The sequence below is a fragment of the Lichenostomus cassidix genome, chromosome 12, assembly GCF_008360975.1.
Source record: "Lichenostomus cassidix isolate B80296 chromosome 12, HeHo_3.0, whole genome shotgun sequence".
Taxonomy (NCBI): Eukaryota; Metazoa; Chordata; class Aves; order Passeriformes; family Meliphagidae; genus Lichenostomus; species Lichenostomus cassidix.
In genome coordinates this window covers 17,195,455-17,209,094 of record NC_139493.1, presented here as the reverse complement: position 1 = coordinate 17,209,094, position 13,640 = coordinate 17,195,455, and the positions used below count along the sequence as shown (strand labels likewise).

Here is a 13,640-nt window from a genome sequence, read left to right as displayed (position 1 = left end):
CCATCATTATTGCTCTCATGCTGTGGATGTCGCTACTTACTTGGCTAAGACATCCTCCCCAGCGCAGCCTGCTCGCGGCTAGCGGGCGGAGGGCTCAGGGCTCGGCATGGGCGCGGGCAGGCGCGCAGCGGCCGCGGAGCCCCTCTGCAGACCGTACCACCGCGGCGCCCGCCGGGGAGGCAGCGCAGCGCAGCGCAGCATCCCCGCACCGCACCGCACCGCCACCGCGGGGCCACCGCCGCCGCCCGCCCCGCCACCGCCACCGCCGCGCCACGGCGGGGACACCGCCGGGCCTCCGCGGGAACGGGGCAACAACACAAAAAATATGGACTGAACCACCATGTTTGTTGTTTGCGATTTTAATGCTTCCCCTGGGAGAATGACAAAAACGGAAGATGGCAAGCGACCAGGAATATGCCACTTACTCAGAAACGGGAGAAACCTTCAAGGACAAGGGCTGTCAAGTCCTATCAGTGTCGCTGGAGGAGGAAGGGGGGGATGAAAGGTTGTGTCGGAAAGGGGGCGCGGGGAGAGGCGCATCCCCTGCGCCCCCGAGCAGGCGCAGGATGCGGCGGGGCTTGAGCCCGCAGTGCCCGGCGATGCTCGGGCTGTGCCCGCTAATGACACCCGGCACGACGGCGTGGCCGTGCTGCAAATTACTTCGTAATCACCCTCTGCAAAGATCCGGCTCGCTCGCCCTCCCCTGCTCTTTCTGTTTATGTAAGAACAATGGGGATTCTAAGGGAAATGGCAAAAAAAGCAGCCCTGCAGCGCTGTGAGGTTTGTGCTGTGTTTGTGTCCCTGCCATGCCTGCCAGAAATCCAAAACCGTACAGGAGGAACAGGCAAAATATCCCCGTTTAATGTGATCTGGGCACATCAGCATGTGCTGTGAAAGCTTACATACATGCCAGAGCAGCTCTCTGCCCTTCTCCTCCTCCTTCCTTACAGCCTTGCACTTTGGGGAATCACTGCATTTCACCTAGAGCTTCTTTCCATCTATTCAGAGTCATTATGGATCTGTTATTTTGAATTATTAGCACATACAGCATTCAGAAATATAAAAGGCTTTTTCAATAGAATAGCATGTTATGGCAGAGCAAAAGAAACCCAAGTGCTAAAAATAAGGCAGAGACATCAGTCCTGCGAAAAGCAGAACATTTTCAGTGTAATAGTTGATTTTTTCAAAGCAAATTGCGATCAGTGAGTGCACCGTGTCCAAACCGCAACTTCAAATTCCCTACCTCAAACCATGCAATCCTGAGACTGAGTGAACACAAGAAAATACCTTTTTCATGTGTGTGTGTGTGTGTGTGTCTGTGTGTCTGTGTGTCTGTGTGTCTGTGTGTGTGTGTGTGTGTGTGTGTGTGTGTGTGTGTGTGTGTGTGAAAAATGCCTAAAAGAGTACAGACAAAAGTTGGGATGTGTTCTGTAGCATCCTAGGACAGCAGTGGCTCCTGACTTGCCTGTGCCTTGGCCAGAGTGGGCAGGAGCTCACCTCCCTGAGCAATAATAGGAGTAGCTGTGCTGATGCTCTGTCATCCTGCCTTACTCGCTGCTCAGAATATCAATTCAGCCAGTTAAACCAAAAGTCTGCACTGCACCAAAATGGAAGCTATTTAAAAAAAAAAAAAAAGTGCTAGGATCATTGATCAGGAGTTTTATCTATGCTGATCAATTTTTTCTTAATGAAGTAAAATGTAAATCAGGACTAGGATCAATGCAGAATTTTCTCATGTGAGACTGCCTTTATCATTAGGAAGCTACAGGCAATTACATGCATGCCAGGACACCAGATGCAGTGACTTTGGGTTATATTAAGCAGAGAGACGTGTCCCCTTTTCAGAACAAGTTTTCAGTACAAACTGCAGCTGTAAGGAGTTTGCAGTGCAGCTCAGACTGAATTCCAGCATTAAGCAAAGCAGTGCTCAAGTTAAATGTGTTGTTCTGAGGTCCCAGACCCACAAATGTTGGTGACCTCTACTGCTCTGACAGAAAAGCAGGAAGATACTAAGACATCTGCAATTATCTGGCTACTGACATTCTTTTTTATGTAGAAATTTTAAAGATAATTTGAAAAGCAATAGAAGGTTGACTGACACAGTATCAAAATACATTAAATAAGACTTTTTATTTTTTACACTGTCTTTCCCAAAAGAAGAGAGGAATAGCTTAAAGAAATTCAACACAGCATAAAAAACTTGCTCCACACATTTGGCTGTTGCTACTTTGAGAACTGCTGCTCTCAAAGACTTTGTGTCATCCTACAGGAACTTCAGGCCAGGGATAGCACCATAAGGCCTATATCAGGAAAAACTCTAATTCTTATTTTTTATTAACAGAATAGGCAAGGGAATAAGAGGAGGAGAAAAATAACAACAACAAAAAAAAAAGTTCTAAAGGAAAAAAAAAATCTTGGTTTGAATATATTGTAATATACCAAATCCAACCAGCTTTGCACATGGAGATTCCCAGTGCTCACTCAGCGTGGGCCTCTGAAGCACCAAAGCATGCAGGACAAGCCATGAGCCTCCCAAGCCATGGCTCCATCACCAAACAGGAGCCATGCCCTCCAGGAACTCTGAATGAAGAGAAACCCTTTGTTTGTCCTCACTGGAAGCTCTTCAGAAATGCCCAAACCTGAGCATCAGCACTGCTGCCAGCCAGGGCCAGGAGCTCAAGGTTCCAGGCTGATATCTGCTCACTACCCTCAGGTTTACCAGACCACATTCCAGGGAATACCTGCTGTCCCCAGCAGGTACCCTACAGCCAGAGCTAAAAATAGCAATGCCACCATCAGAAATGAGCCAGCCAAGGAATAGCACCAACAAGAACACTCTGAGCCCAGAACTTAAGGGCCTGGGAGGGTTATTGTTATTATTTTTTGAACACAACTGTGAAAATAGTAATATTTTCCAACCTGGCTCTCAGCACGTGCAGCTCAAAATGGCTGCAATGTTGGCTGGTGCTTTTTTGAGGTATTTCATCATCAAACTGAATAGCAAAGCACTGCAAAGCAAGTCACCATCTGAAATGAGGGTTTGTCAGCACATCTTCATGCTTATTAAAGCATCCAACAGCATGTTATTTAGCTCTGACAGAAAAACAATTTAGCACCTTAACTTGGGGGCAAGGAGCGGAAATGGAGCAGAAAAATGGAATGGGAAATAGAAAGATGCTCCTTGGGACTGAGTTTAAAAAACACGACAGTGCTTACGGGATGTATGAGGAATGAGACTTTAGCTGTTGAGCTTGAACTGCAACTTGAAAAAATTGTTTCCACAGTAAAACTTCAACCAACTATATTCATAGGCAAATGAAAGAGCTTACCTAATTTCTTTGGAGAAAAATTTAATTTCATATGTGCTGGTGCTAAACACCATGAGCACATCTCAAGGTCTTTATGAGATAATTAATGACAGGAAACACAGGACCATAATGTTAGTTCCTCTTTCAGGATCTTGGGGACCAAGACCTCCTTTTCAGTGAGGTTGTCCAATCAGAGGGATGGCACTGCAAAGCAGATTTCTAATATTTTCCCAATCGCAACCCAGATAGTTAAACTAGAACAGCAGACTGGCAGCCTCTCATATTTTTAAATCTCATTTGCTACGTTTCAAAAACAAGAATTAAATCTGTTTTCAGATTCGGTGTCTCTCCAGTTTGGGAACACAGTGCAGTAATATTTCTGCAAGGAAACAGCTTGTGCTCCCAAACTGCTCAAACATGTTGTTATCCTGGGAAGCAACATGACCTAATAAAAGGAGTGGAGAAGAGGGACCTGGGAACACTCACATTCAAGGACTTGCCCTGCTGTTTCTTGCCTGGGAGATGTTAGTAGGTCACTTGATCCCACTGTGCTTCCATTTCCCTAACTATAAAATCAGAGTATTCCCGAGTTTAAATTACAGCAGTTCTGAGGTGGTTGCTGGGTTAACCCTTCCCTGCCTCGGGGGAAGGTGTGACACACCTGGCTGTGCTGGGGGAGCCTCTGGAGCTAAGGGAATCGACAGCAGCAGGCACAGGGTTTGGACTGGGTGAACCCCTGAGCTGCTGTCCAACCCCAACCTTCGCTGTGGGATTTAAACCATGGAAGCTCATGGTTGCCTTGAACTCTTTATTTTATCTGCCACATCTGTACTGTACAAACTGCCACTTGTTCTGACTGATAAATTATTGCAGCTCAAATCAGCTCACTTCCTTGACCAGCATCCCAACTTTCTCAATGTCTGAAAGGAAAAATACCAGCCAGCCAGCACTGCAGTTCCCCCTCTCCTTCAATCTCTACCAACTGATACCTACAAATATCCCAGTTTTCTTCGTTCACCATCTGAAAGCCATGCCCAAACAGAGCAGATGCCTGCAAGGCTGGGCTGGCATTGCTGTCCCCCTCCTTGCCACAGGTTTAGTGCTCAGAAAACAAAACCAGACTCCCAGGATTACCAGAGCAAGAAGAAAGGTCATCAGGCTCTTCCAACAAAAGAAACTGAGGAAGAAGTATTAATAAGCCAACAGAGGAAGAAGTATTAATAAGCCTGATCTTCCCAGTGAAGTGTAAGTAATCCTGGCTCACTGCCACAGCCGAGGCACAGCAATGACAGAGAAGCATCTCAGCTGCCTCCTCCAAAGGGATTTGCCCTGGCCAGAGTGAGGACCTGCAACATCTGATACAGCTAAACCTGAGTCCACTGCTGAAATCAGCTGCTCAGCAGCCTAAGACATGCCTAAGAATACAAAACCAGTGCTAGAGCAGCATTCCACCCTCATGCAGATGAGAGAAAATATTTTTTGACGCTTAGAACAAATCTTAGACCAACCAATTGAGTGGCCTGACAAGAGTTCTAAAGAGCAGCCTTGTGAGGGTGCCACAGCTTCCAGGAACTGTGCACAGGCAGCAAAGGAATCACCCTCTCACTGCATGGGCATTTAAACCCCATGAACTGCCAGTTCTCAAAGCAGGATCTGTGCCAACTGCCTCCCAGCATTAATCTGTTTACTTATCATAATGCAGTGATACTGGTTGGGGGACTTGAGTCATTTGTGGCTTTCTACCGTAGGAATTCCCTTCCCTGTGTTCTGGAAGGCAATGTTACTCTTCCCCTGCAGTCTCCTATCGCTGGTCCTGATGGAGATTAGAAATTTAATCCAAATTCATTTGAACTCAATTTCTAGGATTGTACCATTTAAAGGGATCAGCTCATATCAAACTACAGATTTCAGACAACCTGAAGGATGTATGGAAATAGGGATGAAACTTTGCACAAGGAGATATATGGGTTACATGGACTCATCTCTCGATTGCACCAAAATTATTCTCCCAGAAACAGCCAGAGAAGTTTGGAATCAGAATTTTTGTTCAGTACCTTCTTCTGATATCACTGATGCAAAATCTACCACAATGTTATAAAGGTTGTTTTCCTTCTTATTTACCCTACTTTCTGTACTGGAAACCACTTATCTTCCATTTGAAAAGTATATTTTGAGCAGGATGCATTTGAAGGAGCATCCTTTGCTATCAAATTGTGTATGACTATGACATGGATATGAACCTCAAGTACCCCCTTTACATAGTTAGGTCACACCATGACCTTGGATTGCACCTTCTGAAAGAAACTCAACATTATTCTATTTAAATTGCTCATCTGATACAGTCATATTTCAGATTAGACAGTAATAAATAACAGCAGAGAATTAACTACAAATATGGACTGTTAATAATATCATTAAGAAAATGCATTCTCCTTTCAGAACTTTAAGCTTTCATTCTTCAATATATGAACTTTTCCTACATACCTTGATCTCCTGACTGGCAACCTCATTAGACTGACACAGTAGCTCCCATTGTAGCTTTTTTGTCAAATGGCTCCAAATTGAAGCCTGGAGCAGCCATATTTATTACTCTAATAAAGGCAAATTATTAACATAAAGAGAAACAACAGTGGGACAAGGTTCAATCACTCTCAACAATTTAAAAAGGAGAACAGAATTTTAACAAACTATGAAATAAGGCCTTTTGATAGCTCAGCAAACAATCCAACTCCAATACATATTTGGTAGTAATTAATCACCTGCAGCGAAGGCCTCCTGCTGTGGAGAGGGTTTTCCCAATATAATGAGATAAGAGGCTATGTTTAGCTTAGTGGGCAAAGCGGTCTGACCTGGTAAGCTTTGTTAAGCCGTGGCTATCAGTGACCTGCTGCTGCTGCTGCTGCTGCTCATCCTGCCCGGGGAACGTGCACTCTGGGGTGGCTCCCAGGGCTGCCCAGAGCCCATCCTGGAATCACAGGGCCACACCAGAGCCACCACCTCGGAGATGTCCCCAGAGCCCAGTGACAGCAGTGTGCTCACTGCAGGGCCGCAGTGCCCAGTTAGGTACTCTTGGTGCTGCTCTGTGTGCGAGGAGAAACCAGAGCTCTCCTGTCACACAAATCACTGCCAGCCTCGGGTGTTCTTCCTGTGCCACAACTGCTACCCTGGGAAAACTTTGTGCTGCTGATGTCACCTGGGCTGGCAGTGCCACCCCACTGGGTGTGGGAACTCCAGACTGGTTGCAGTGCCTTGGAAGGGTTCAGTGCTGCTGGCTGGAACACACTGGTGCAGCCCAAAACGTTCCATGCCAGTCCTGTCCTTCCCCTGCATGGCAGCCTTTGACAGAATGGCTCCACTTCAGCCAAAACAAACAAAAAATGTGGGAACTTCAACAAATTGGTCCTTTCAATCCCACTGGAACAACTGGGAATAACTCTCACGAAAGCCATTTCAAGGGTTTGAACAACTGTAGAGTCAGACCTAATCTGAAATTATCACAATGGCTGTTTGTAGCTTTTAGATATAAATATGCTCCTGTAAGAACTCAGAATTTGTATTCACAATTATATACAGGTTTGAAATAAATGAGTGTTCAAATTCTTTAACAAAGAATGAGTTCTACAATATGAAAGCTTCAAGAATTACTGCTATAGAAAATTTACTTAGAGATAGAACATATAATTCACACAAAAATACTTATTGACATTATTAAATACTAAACTAAATACAAGACCCAAATGTTATTGTAATAAATCTACTCGGTTTAGGAAATAAAAGTACACTATAAATGAAAATTAGTTGGGTGTCAGGCTTGGCTTCCAGACTGAGCCATGTCCTGAAGATCTCTTAGCAGTTTCCTAACCCCAGATGCAATATTATGAAACAATAGTTATGATGACAGTTTTGCCAAAAACTTTTACAAGCAACTGAGCTTAGAGCTTGTGAAAATATTATTGCAGAATACAAGTGTCTCCCCAGCTCAGAAGAATGAACATGTGAACAAAAATGATATGGAAGAAAAAAAGCTCAGCAATAACAGGTCAAGAATAATCTCACATTGAAACAAAATCAACACATTTTCTAGTATTTCCCTTAGTTCCATAACCCTTCAAACTGTCCATTTTAAAATTATCCTTCACTGATGTGCTGCAGTTTCCTCGCTAACAGGAAAGGTTCCATTCCTTCAGAAAAAGTAAAAAAAACCCAAAAGAACTCATTGTGCTTGGTCAGAAACAGGTCAAGAAGGGATTTAGGGGCAAACAATGCATGGCAGCACCTCCTCTGCCACCGAGGACACCACAAAGGAGCCAGGGAATACCAGAACCACAAGATGAAGAAGAAGGAACCCAAAGCAGTCGTTACTTCACAGAATCACAGAATCTCCTGAGCTGGAAGGAACCCACAAGGATCACCGAGTGCAACTCCAGCCGTGGTTGGACCTCAGCCAGGTTTAACTTGCCAGTGAGCACAGACTGTGAGGTCTGAATGATCTATTGATTACATTGTGAAGGATTTATTGATGGCGTTTTTACCTCGCTTTCTTCAGAGCCAGAACTTTTCTGCACCAGCAACAACTCGTTTTAGGCTCTAAGAACAGAACGCATTTTGCAGGGGAAACAAAAGTCTGATGATTTATTTCCCTGTGGGTCATTTGTCTGCTCACTTCCCAAATCCAGCCAAATTCCCCTTCTCAGGGCTGCAGAGACCACAGGGAAGTGCTCCAGGACCAGCAGGCAAATTCCAGAACTCAGGGCCTCATCCAGAACTTGCCCACCTGGACAGCCAACATCACCATCCCTGTTTTTCAGTGCCAACTCACAGACATGAACTCTTAGCAAGGTTTTGGCTCCAAATAAATCTGTTGGATGTCTTAATGTCCAGTAATAAACCAGCAGATTACAGTGATAAAATCCCAACTGCCTCCTCCTGTCTGAGGCTGGCAGAAGCCACCCCTCCTCCTTGGTCCCTGGTGTGTGCCCTTAGCTGATCCATCATATCCATCCTGATATATCTGCAGAAATATTGGGGGAAAATAATTGAGGGGGGAAGTAATTTACTGGTAAATAAATACAAAAGCCTCGCTGGAAGGTTGAGAAAATAAATCTACCAAGTTTGCTTAAATCACTCCAAAAAAGGGAAGATAAGAGGGAGAGTTTGAAGCACTTGTAAACCAGTAAAAGTCAGAAGAGCATCATTCTTTTCTTCTCTTTAAAGTGTCACAAGGTGGTTTATGCATGGGCTGATAATTTAGGACCATTAAGAATTCATCTGCCATCTCAGCTTAGTAATTTTGAAAGTGTCCAACACCATCAGATAAGCATCTCCTACTCAAACCTACTTTAATTCCCATTTCTTCTTGGGAATTCCCATATTTGGAAGGATTCCTTAATTTCTTTATACAACCAGCCTTTTTTTTTAAACTCAGCATTGTCCTACACAGATTAGCTTCATACCTCTGTTATGTATCTTGGAGTTTTGTTCTCTAAACAGACATTCCAGTCTCTAAAAAGATAAAGCTTTTACTGTCAAAAGCCCGAGGGAAAAGAAGATAATAAGCAATGCATACCCTTGTGTATATATATTATATATACAGGGAAATTCCTAACCTTGAAGGCAATTGTGTAGTCAGACCTATATTTCTTGAACACTGCTGTCAGTGCTCAAAGATGTTACTTGACCTTGAGGATAAAAATAAATTGTGCAGTCTTGCATCGTGTCCTCAGCTTAGTTCACTAAAGACATCTAAATGTTCTGTGCTTATATACCATAAAACAGTTAAACACAGATATTCCATATTAATTATATTTAATACTCCTAACTTCGATTTGTGGAGAGGAAAATTGGGTTTCCTGGGAGCTGCTGCAGCTTCCAAACATCCTCTAATTCACAAGCACCAGAGATGCTCACAGTGTTATATTTAGATAAAGTAGTGATGAGAACCCTCAGCACATTATTTGTAAAATTAAATCCCACTGAGGTTTTTTTCCTCTTGCCATTTCATTAATTCTAGCTCAGCAGCAACAATGGAAGATCATAATATGTGTAAGAGATAAAATAATAAAATATAGCATGAAACGCAATTCAGAATTCTATGTTTTCTACTTTTGAAATAATGGAATTTTTGGTAAGTTCTGTGAATGGGAGAGGAGACTTCTAGAAAAGCTTTCCCAAAGCTTTTCCCAAAGCTACCACAAAGTTGTGCCACTGGCACCAGCAATGCTCTCCCCAGAGTCAAGAGCAGTTTTCAGAGGAAACAGACCCAATAATGATCATTTGTTACCATTTGAACAACTTCCTGTGTCTATGCTCTAAAACAGTTGGGAAAGCATTTTTGTGATGCCTCTTCTTCCTCTCCACAGGATTATGAAAAAATTCTGACACTTCTGAAATTCTGACACTTTATTTTACATCATTCACTTTTTTGCACTCTAAACTAAAAGTAAGTTAAATATAATTACAAAGAAATTAAGTCTGTCCCATTATTAAGAAGAGAAGAAGTTAATTTCCATTAGAGGATATAATTTTGATGGGTGTAAAAGGAGGTAATTCTAAACCAAGTGAGGAAAGAAACCCATTGAATGCACAGGAAGGAAGGAAGGATGACCACGGTTTATGAAGGATCATCTAAAGTCCTTTAGATCATCTAAAGTATTCAAGGAATCCACGGGAAAAGCATAAATTATAGAGACCAGAGATATAACAGCATTAAAGTAAGAATCCACACCAGGATATTTAATTTATCCAAGTTTTGGATGGGCAACATGAATAAGGAAAGTGATTGCACTGGTGTTCCTTCAGTGAAAGACTCGGGGTGTGTTTGCAGAATCAGCACGAGAGCAGCAAGGCAGGGATTTCAATCTCTAGGAAGGAATGTTAAACAGTACAAGGCAATGAAGGCCTGGAACTTACATTTTTCTACCCCTACAGAGCCAATCCAAGTAATTGTTTTAAAACACAATAAGTGACTTGTGCATCCAGCAAGAAGAACTAAAAGGTTTGCCACTGGACACACAAAAACCAGCATCCAGTCAAGTTTAAATAATATAGTTGTACAAAGGGTTACTGATAATCTTAAAAAGCTCTTTGGAATTTTTTTTTAAGGGCTTGAAGCCTCAAGACTGAGAGTGAGCTTAGAAATTTAATTTTCAAACCAATAGCGCACCTTTTATAAATATGGCACCTCATGAAATCAGGTATCAATTTTAGTTTATACTGAGGGAATAGTGTGATGATGAGCACTTCTCTGGAGTTAGTGCAACAGTGAGATTCAGATCCTTTATCCCTTCCTCTGTCACCCCATCCTTAGCTGTAAATAACCATTCCCACATTTATAGGCTCTAATATGATCCCTGTGGAGATCTCTCGCAGATCTCCTACACACGCCTTACATAAAATGTTGCCTCTCCATCAGCACACAATCAGCTCAAGCTCCACAAGACTACAGAGATGTATATTTAGCTGTAAAAGAATGAGAGTTAGCACAGCTTATGTTCAGTTATATCATCCTGGAAAATCCTGGATTGAAGAGCTGAGCAATTGGTGTGTGCTGAGCTCCACACTGCCCCAGTTCTGTGATCAGTGCTCAAAATTCAGACCCTTCAAACCAAGCTGGAGAGCTCTGCAGCTCTGTCCTCACCCATGCTCTGTCCCCTCTGGTGGCACCCAGGGCTGGGCTGGGCCAGCACCTCCAGCTCCCAGCTCATCTCCTCTCCTCCTACTGAACCTGCCTGCAAGGTACTTCCTGGGAATGCCACCTCCAATAAAGTGTGTCCTCTCCCTCCAGCTAAAACATTGCTGAGGCTCTCTGGAGCCCTAATCTTGCAATTTATTGCAAAAACTGGGAGTTCTTCCCCACATTAAAGGAGGGGGGGTTCACTCTGCCCAGAGGAGCTGCTTGTTGCCCAGCTCTCCAAGTGTCCCCACTTGGGTGCCACAGACAGTTTGTGCTGCAGCAAACTCAGCCAAAGCCACCAAGCAGCCTGTGATGACAGAAGAGATTTCAGATAGAGGGTGACCATGCTGCAACAGGATTAGCTCAGGGCTAGGAAGATCTAGGCTTAATTTCAACATCCATCTCAAATTCTCCCTGTAACCTTGACCAAGTGATTTAATTTCACCATGTCCGCTTCCTAAATATATCCACGATAGATCATCTCCCAAATGTACAGCGAGGACAAACAGAAGATTGTTAAATACTCAGATAAACTCTCAGTATTGAAGGCCTTTCATTGGCAGATACAATCAACTGGGTACATCCAAAATAAATATTAAGTAGCCAAATCACTGGGGAATTTATTGAATTCTATTAGATTGTAGCAAAAATTTAGAGCAGTAAATTCAATGTTCCATGTTTTACTGAACATAACACAGAGCCGAGGAGGATTACAGCCTTTTTGCACTGAGTTCTTAAAAATATTGAACACTTTCTCTTATTTTCCTGGGTTACGAAATCCTCAGAACTGTTGAGGGGAGCTTTCTCCCAGATTTTAACCTACATCCATTCTGGTCCAATCTTAGAACATCAACTTATCAAGTATAAAATCAACACAAGACTGAGGTGTGAAGGACTCCAGCTCTGGCTCTTCTGGCTGATCTCAGGAAGCAGCTCCTCTTTTTCTGGCTTACCTTCCAAATTCTTTGCTCCTTGTGTTAAACTTGCCCCCAATAATTTAATTGTATTTCTGGATCTCTTCAGATATAAGATTGAATTGTAACTCTTCCTCAGATTTCCACTAGGGTATTTATAAAAAAAACCAAACCAAACAACCAAAACCCAACACTCCTCAGAACATGCACACACCATTTTTGTGTGACATGGATGGAAAGCTTCTGAGTGCATTGAACAACACATGGAGCATCTCCTCAAATCCTTGCATATAGAATCATTTAGCTTGGAAAAAAACTTTAGGAGCAGTCCTAGGATGAATTAGCCAAACATAACTCCTCACAGGCCTGGCTTAAAGCAGGAATAGACAGAAGCAAGGAATCTTAATCTCAGTCATTTGTTTCAAAGGAATCCTTCAAGAAGACTGAATGAGGCCCTTTATGCCACTTTGGACTTCATTATCCTGAAGGTCTTTTCCAACATTAACGATCCTGTGATTCTAAACAGGAGGCAAGAACAACATAAAAGCTTTCAGAACTATTTCAGTGCAGATTTCGGCAGGAAGATCCACACTCAGTGCTTAGCTAGCACGGGTGAAAATTTAAAAAAAAAAATCAAGATATGGATCTTGAAAAAAAAAAATCAAGAGATGGCTAGGAAATTAAGAAAAAAAAAAATCAAGAGATGGGGAAGAAAATGCTGCTTCTCCTGCTCCCCTCACTTTTCCAATGTGGCAGCATGTCCTATTTCCCAACAGCTCGTTCTATTGTCTCTCTTTCACCTCTGTAAGCACAATCGAAACCAAAGAACAGTTCTATTCTTCCTCTCTACAAGAGCAGGCATCGCTGTTACAAGTGTGTTTTGCTTGGAATGTTTTTATTCACTTTTTTCCATTGTGATCCATTCTTTCTCGTTCTGGGCATCCTCACTGAGTGCACAGTTAGTGTCCAAGGGAATGGGATATCAGCTGTGGAAAAAAGTAAATGGAATTTTTCCTCCTTTTTTTTCTTCCTTTCCTAATTAATCTGTACTTGTCTGGTTTTGTCAGTCCTGCCTGGTAAAGACACCAAACCCCTGCCCTTCTAAGAGAGGTGTGAGTGGTTCTTGCCAGGTGGCTGGCAAATAACTGATAAGGGTCCAATTTGCCAAACCTCACAGGTGGAGGTGTATTACAGAAGCCACAAAGAAAAACAAACAAACAAAAAAATCCTTTTGTGGTTCAAGGTCCCTTTGATCAGGATTTGGGTTTATTGTTACTTTGCAGTTTTGCTCCCCTTCCCTATTCCAGAGGGAGCAAATGCCTGGGTTTTCCTGCCTGCCTCGCTTACAGCACCCATTTCCTTATTTCCTATTTCCCCATTCCCTATTTAAGCTCCCCGGGTGTGCAGAGAAGGTTTGGAAGACTTCAAGCCCCACTCTGCTCCGACCTGTGGTGCTACAGCTCCTGACGTCAGGTGAAATTAGGTCAGCACAGAAGTGCTGCTGAGGAGGAATCACATCCTGTATCTCATTTCTCTCCTTGAAACAGCATCCAAATCAGGGCATTATTTTCCATCTCCCATCCTGGATGGCTGCGGTAATTTGGACTTTCTTCTCCTTAGCTGAGCAAGCGTGAGGGAGGAGGAGGAGGAGGAGGAAAAGGTACTAATCTCTTTAGAAAGCAGCACTTGACACCCAGTGTGTAGGTGATAATGAGCACTTCTAGGGAGCTGACATAATACCGAGCA

The 13,640-nt window shown here is 43.2% G+C and overlaps 1 protein-coding gene across 12 annotated transcripts in view; it reads right to left on the bottom strand.

Annotated features, from left to right (window-relative positions):
• The window catches only part of ATP2B2 (ATPase plasma membrane Ca2+ transporting 2), a 380,463-nt gene that overhangs the window by 219,334 nt on the left and 147,489 nt on the right, over positions 1-13,640 (bottom strand). The window contains exon 1 of one of the 12 annotated variants that reach the window (XM_085073045.1): positions 426-572. The exons of 9 other annotated variants lie outside the window; for them this stretch is intronic. The gene's annotated coding sequence lies outside the window, so the exon portion shown is untranslated. Of the gene's footprint in view, positions 1-40; positions 198-425; positions 573-13,640 lie in introns of those variants that run through there. 2 more of the 12 variants (XM_085073041.1, XM_085073043.1) reach the window with 2 other exon arrangements.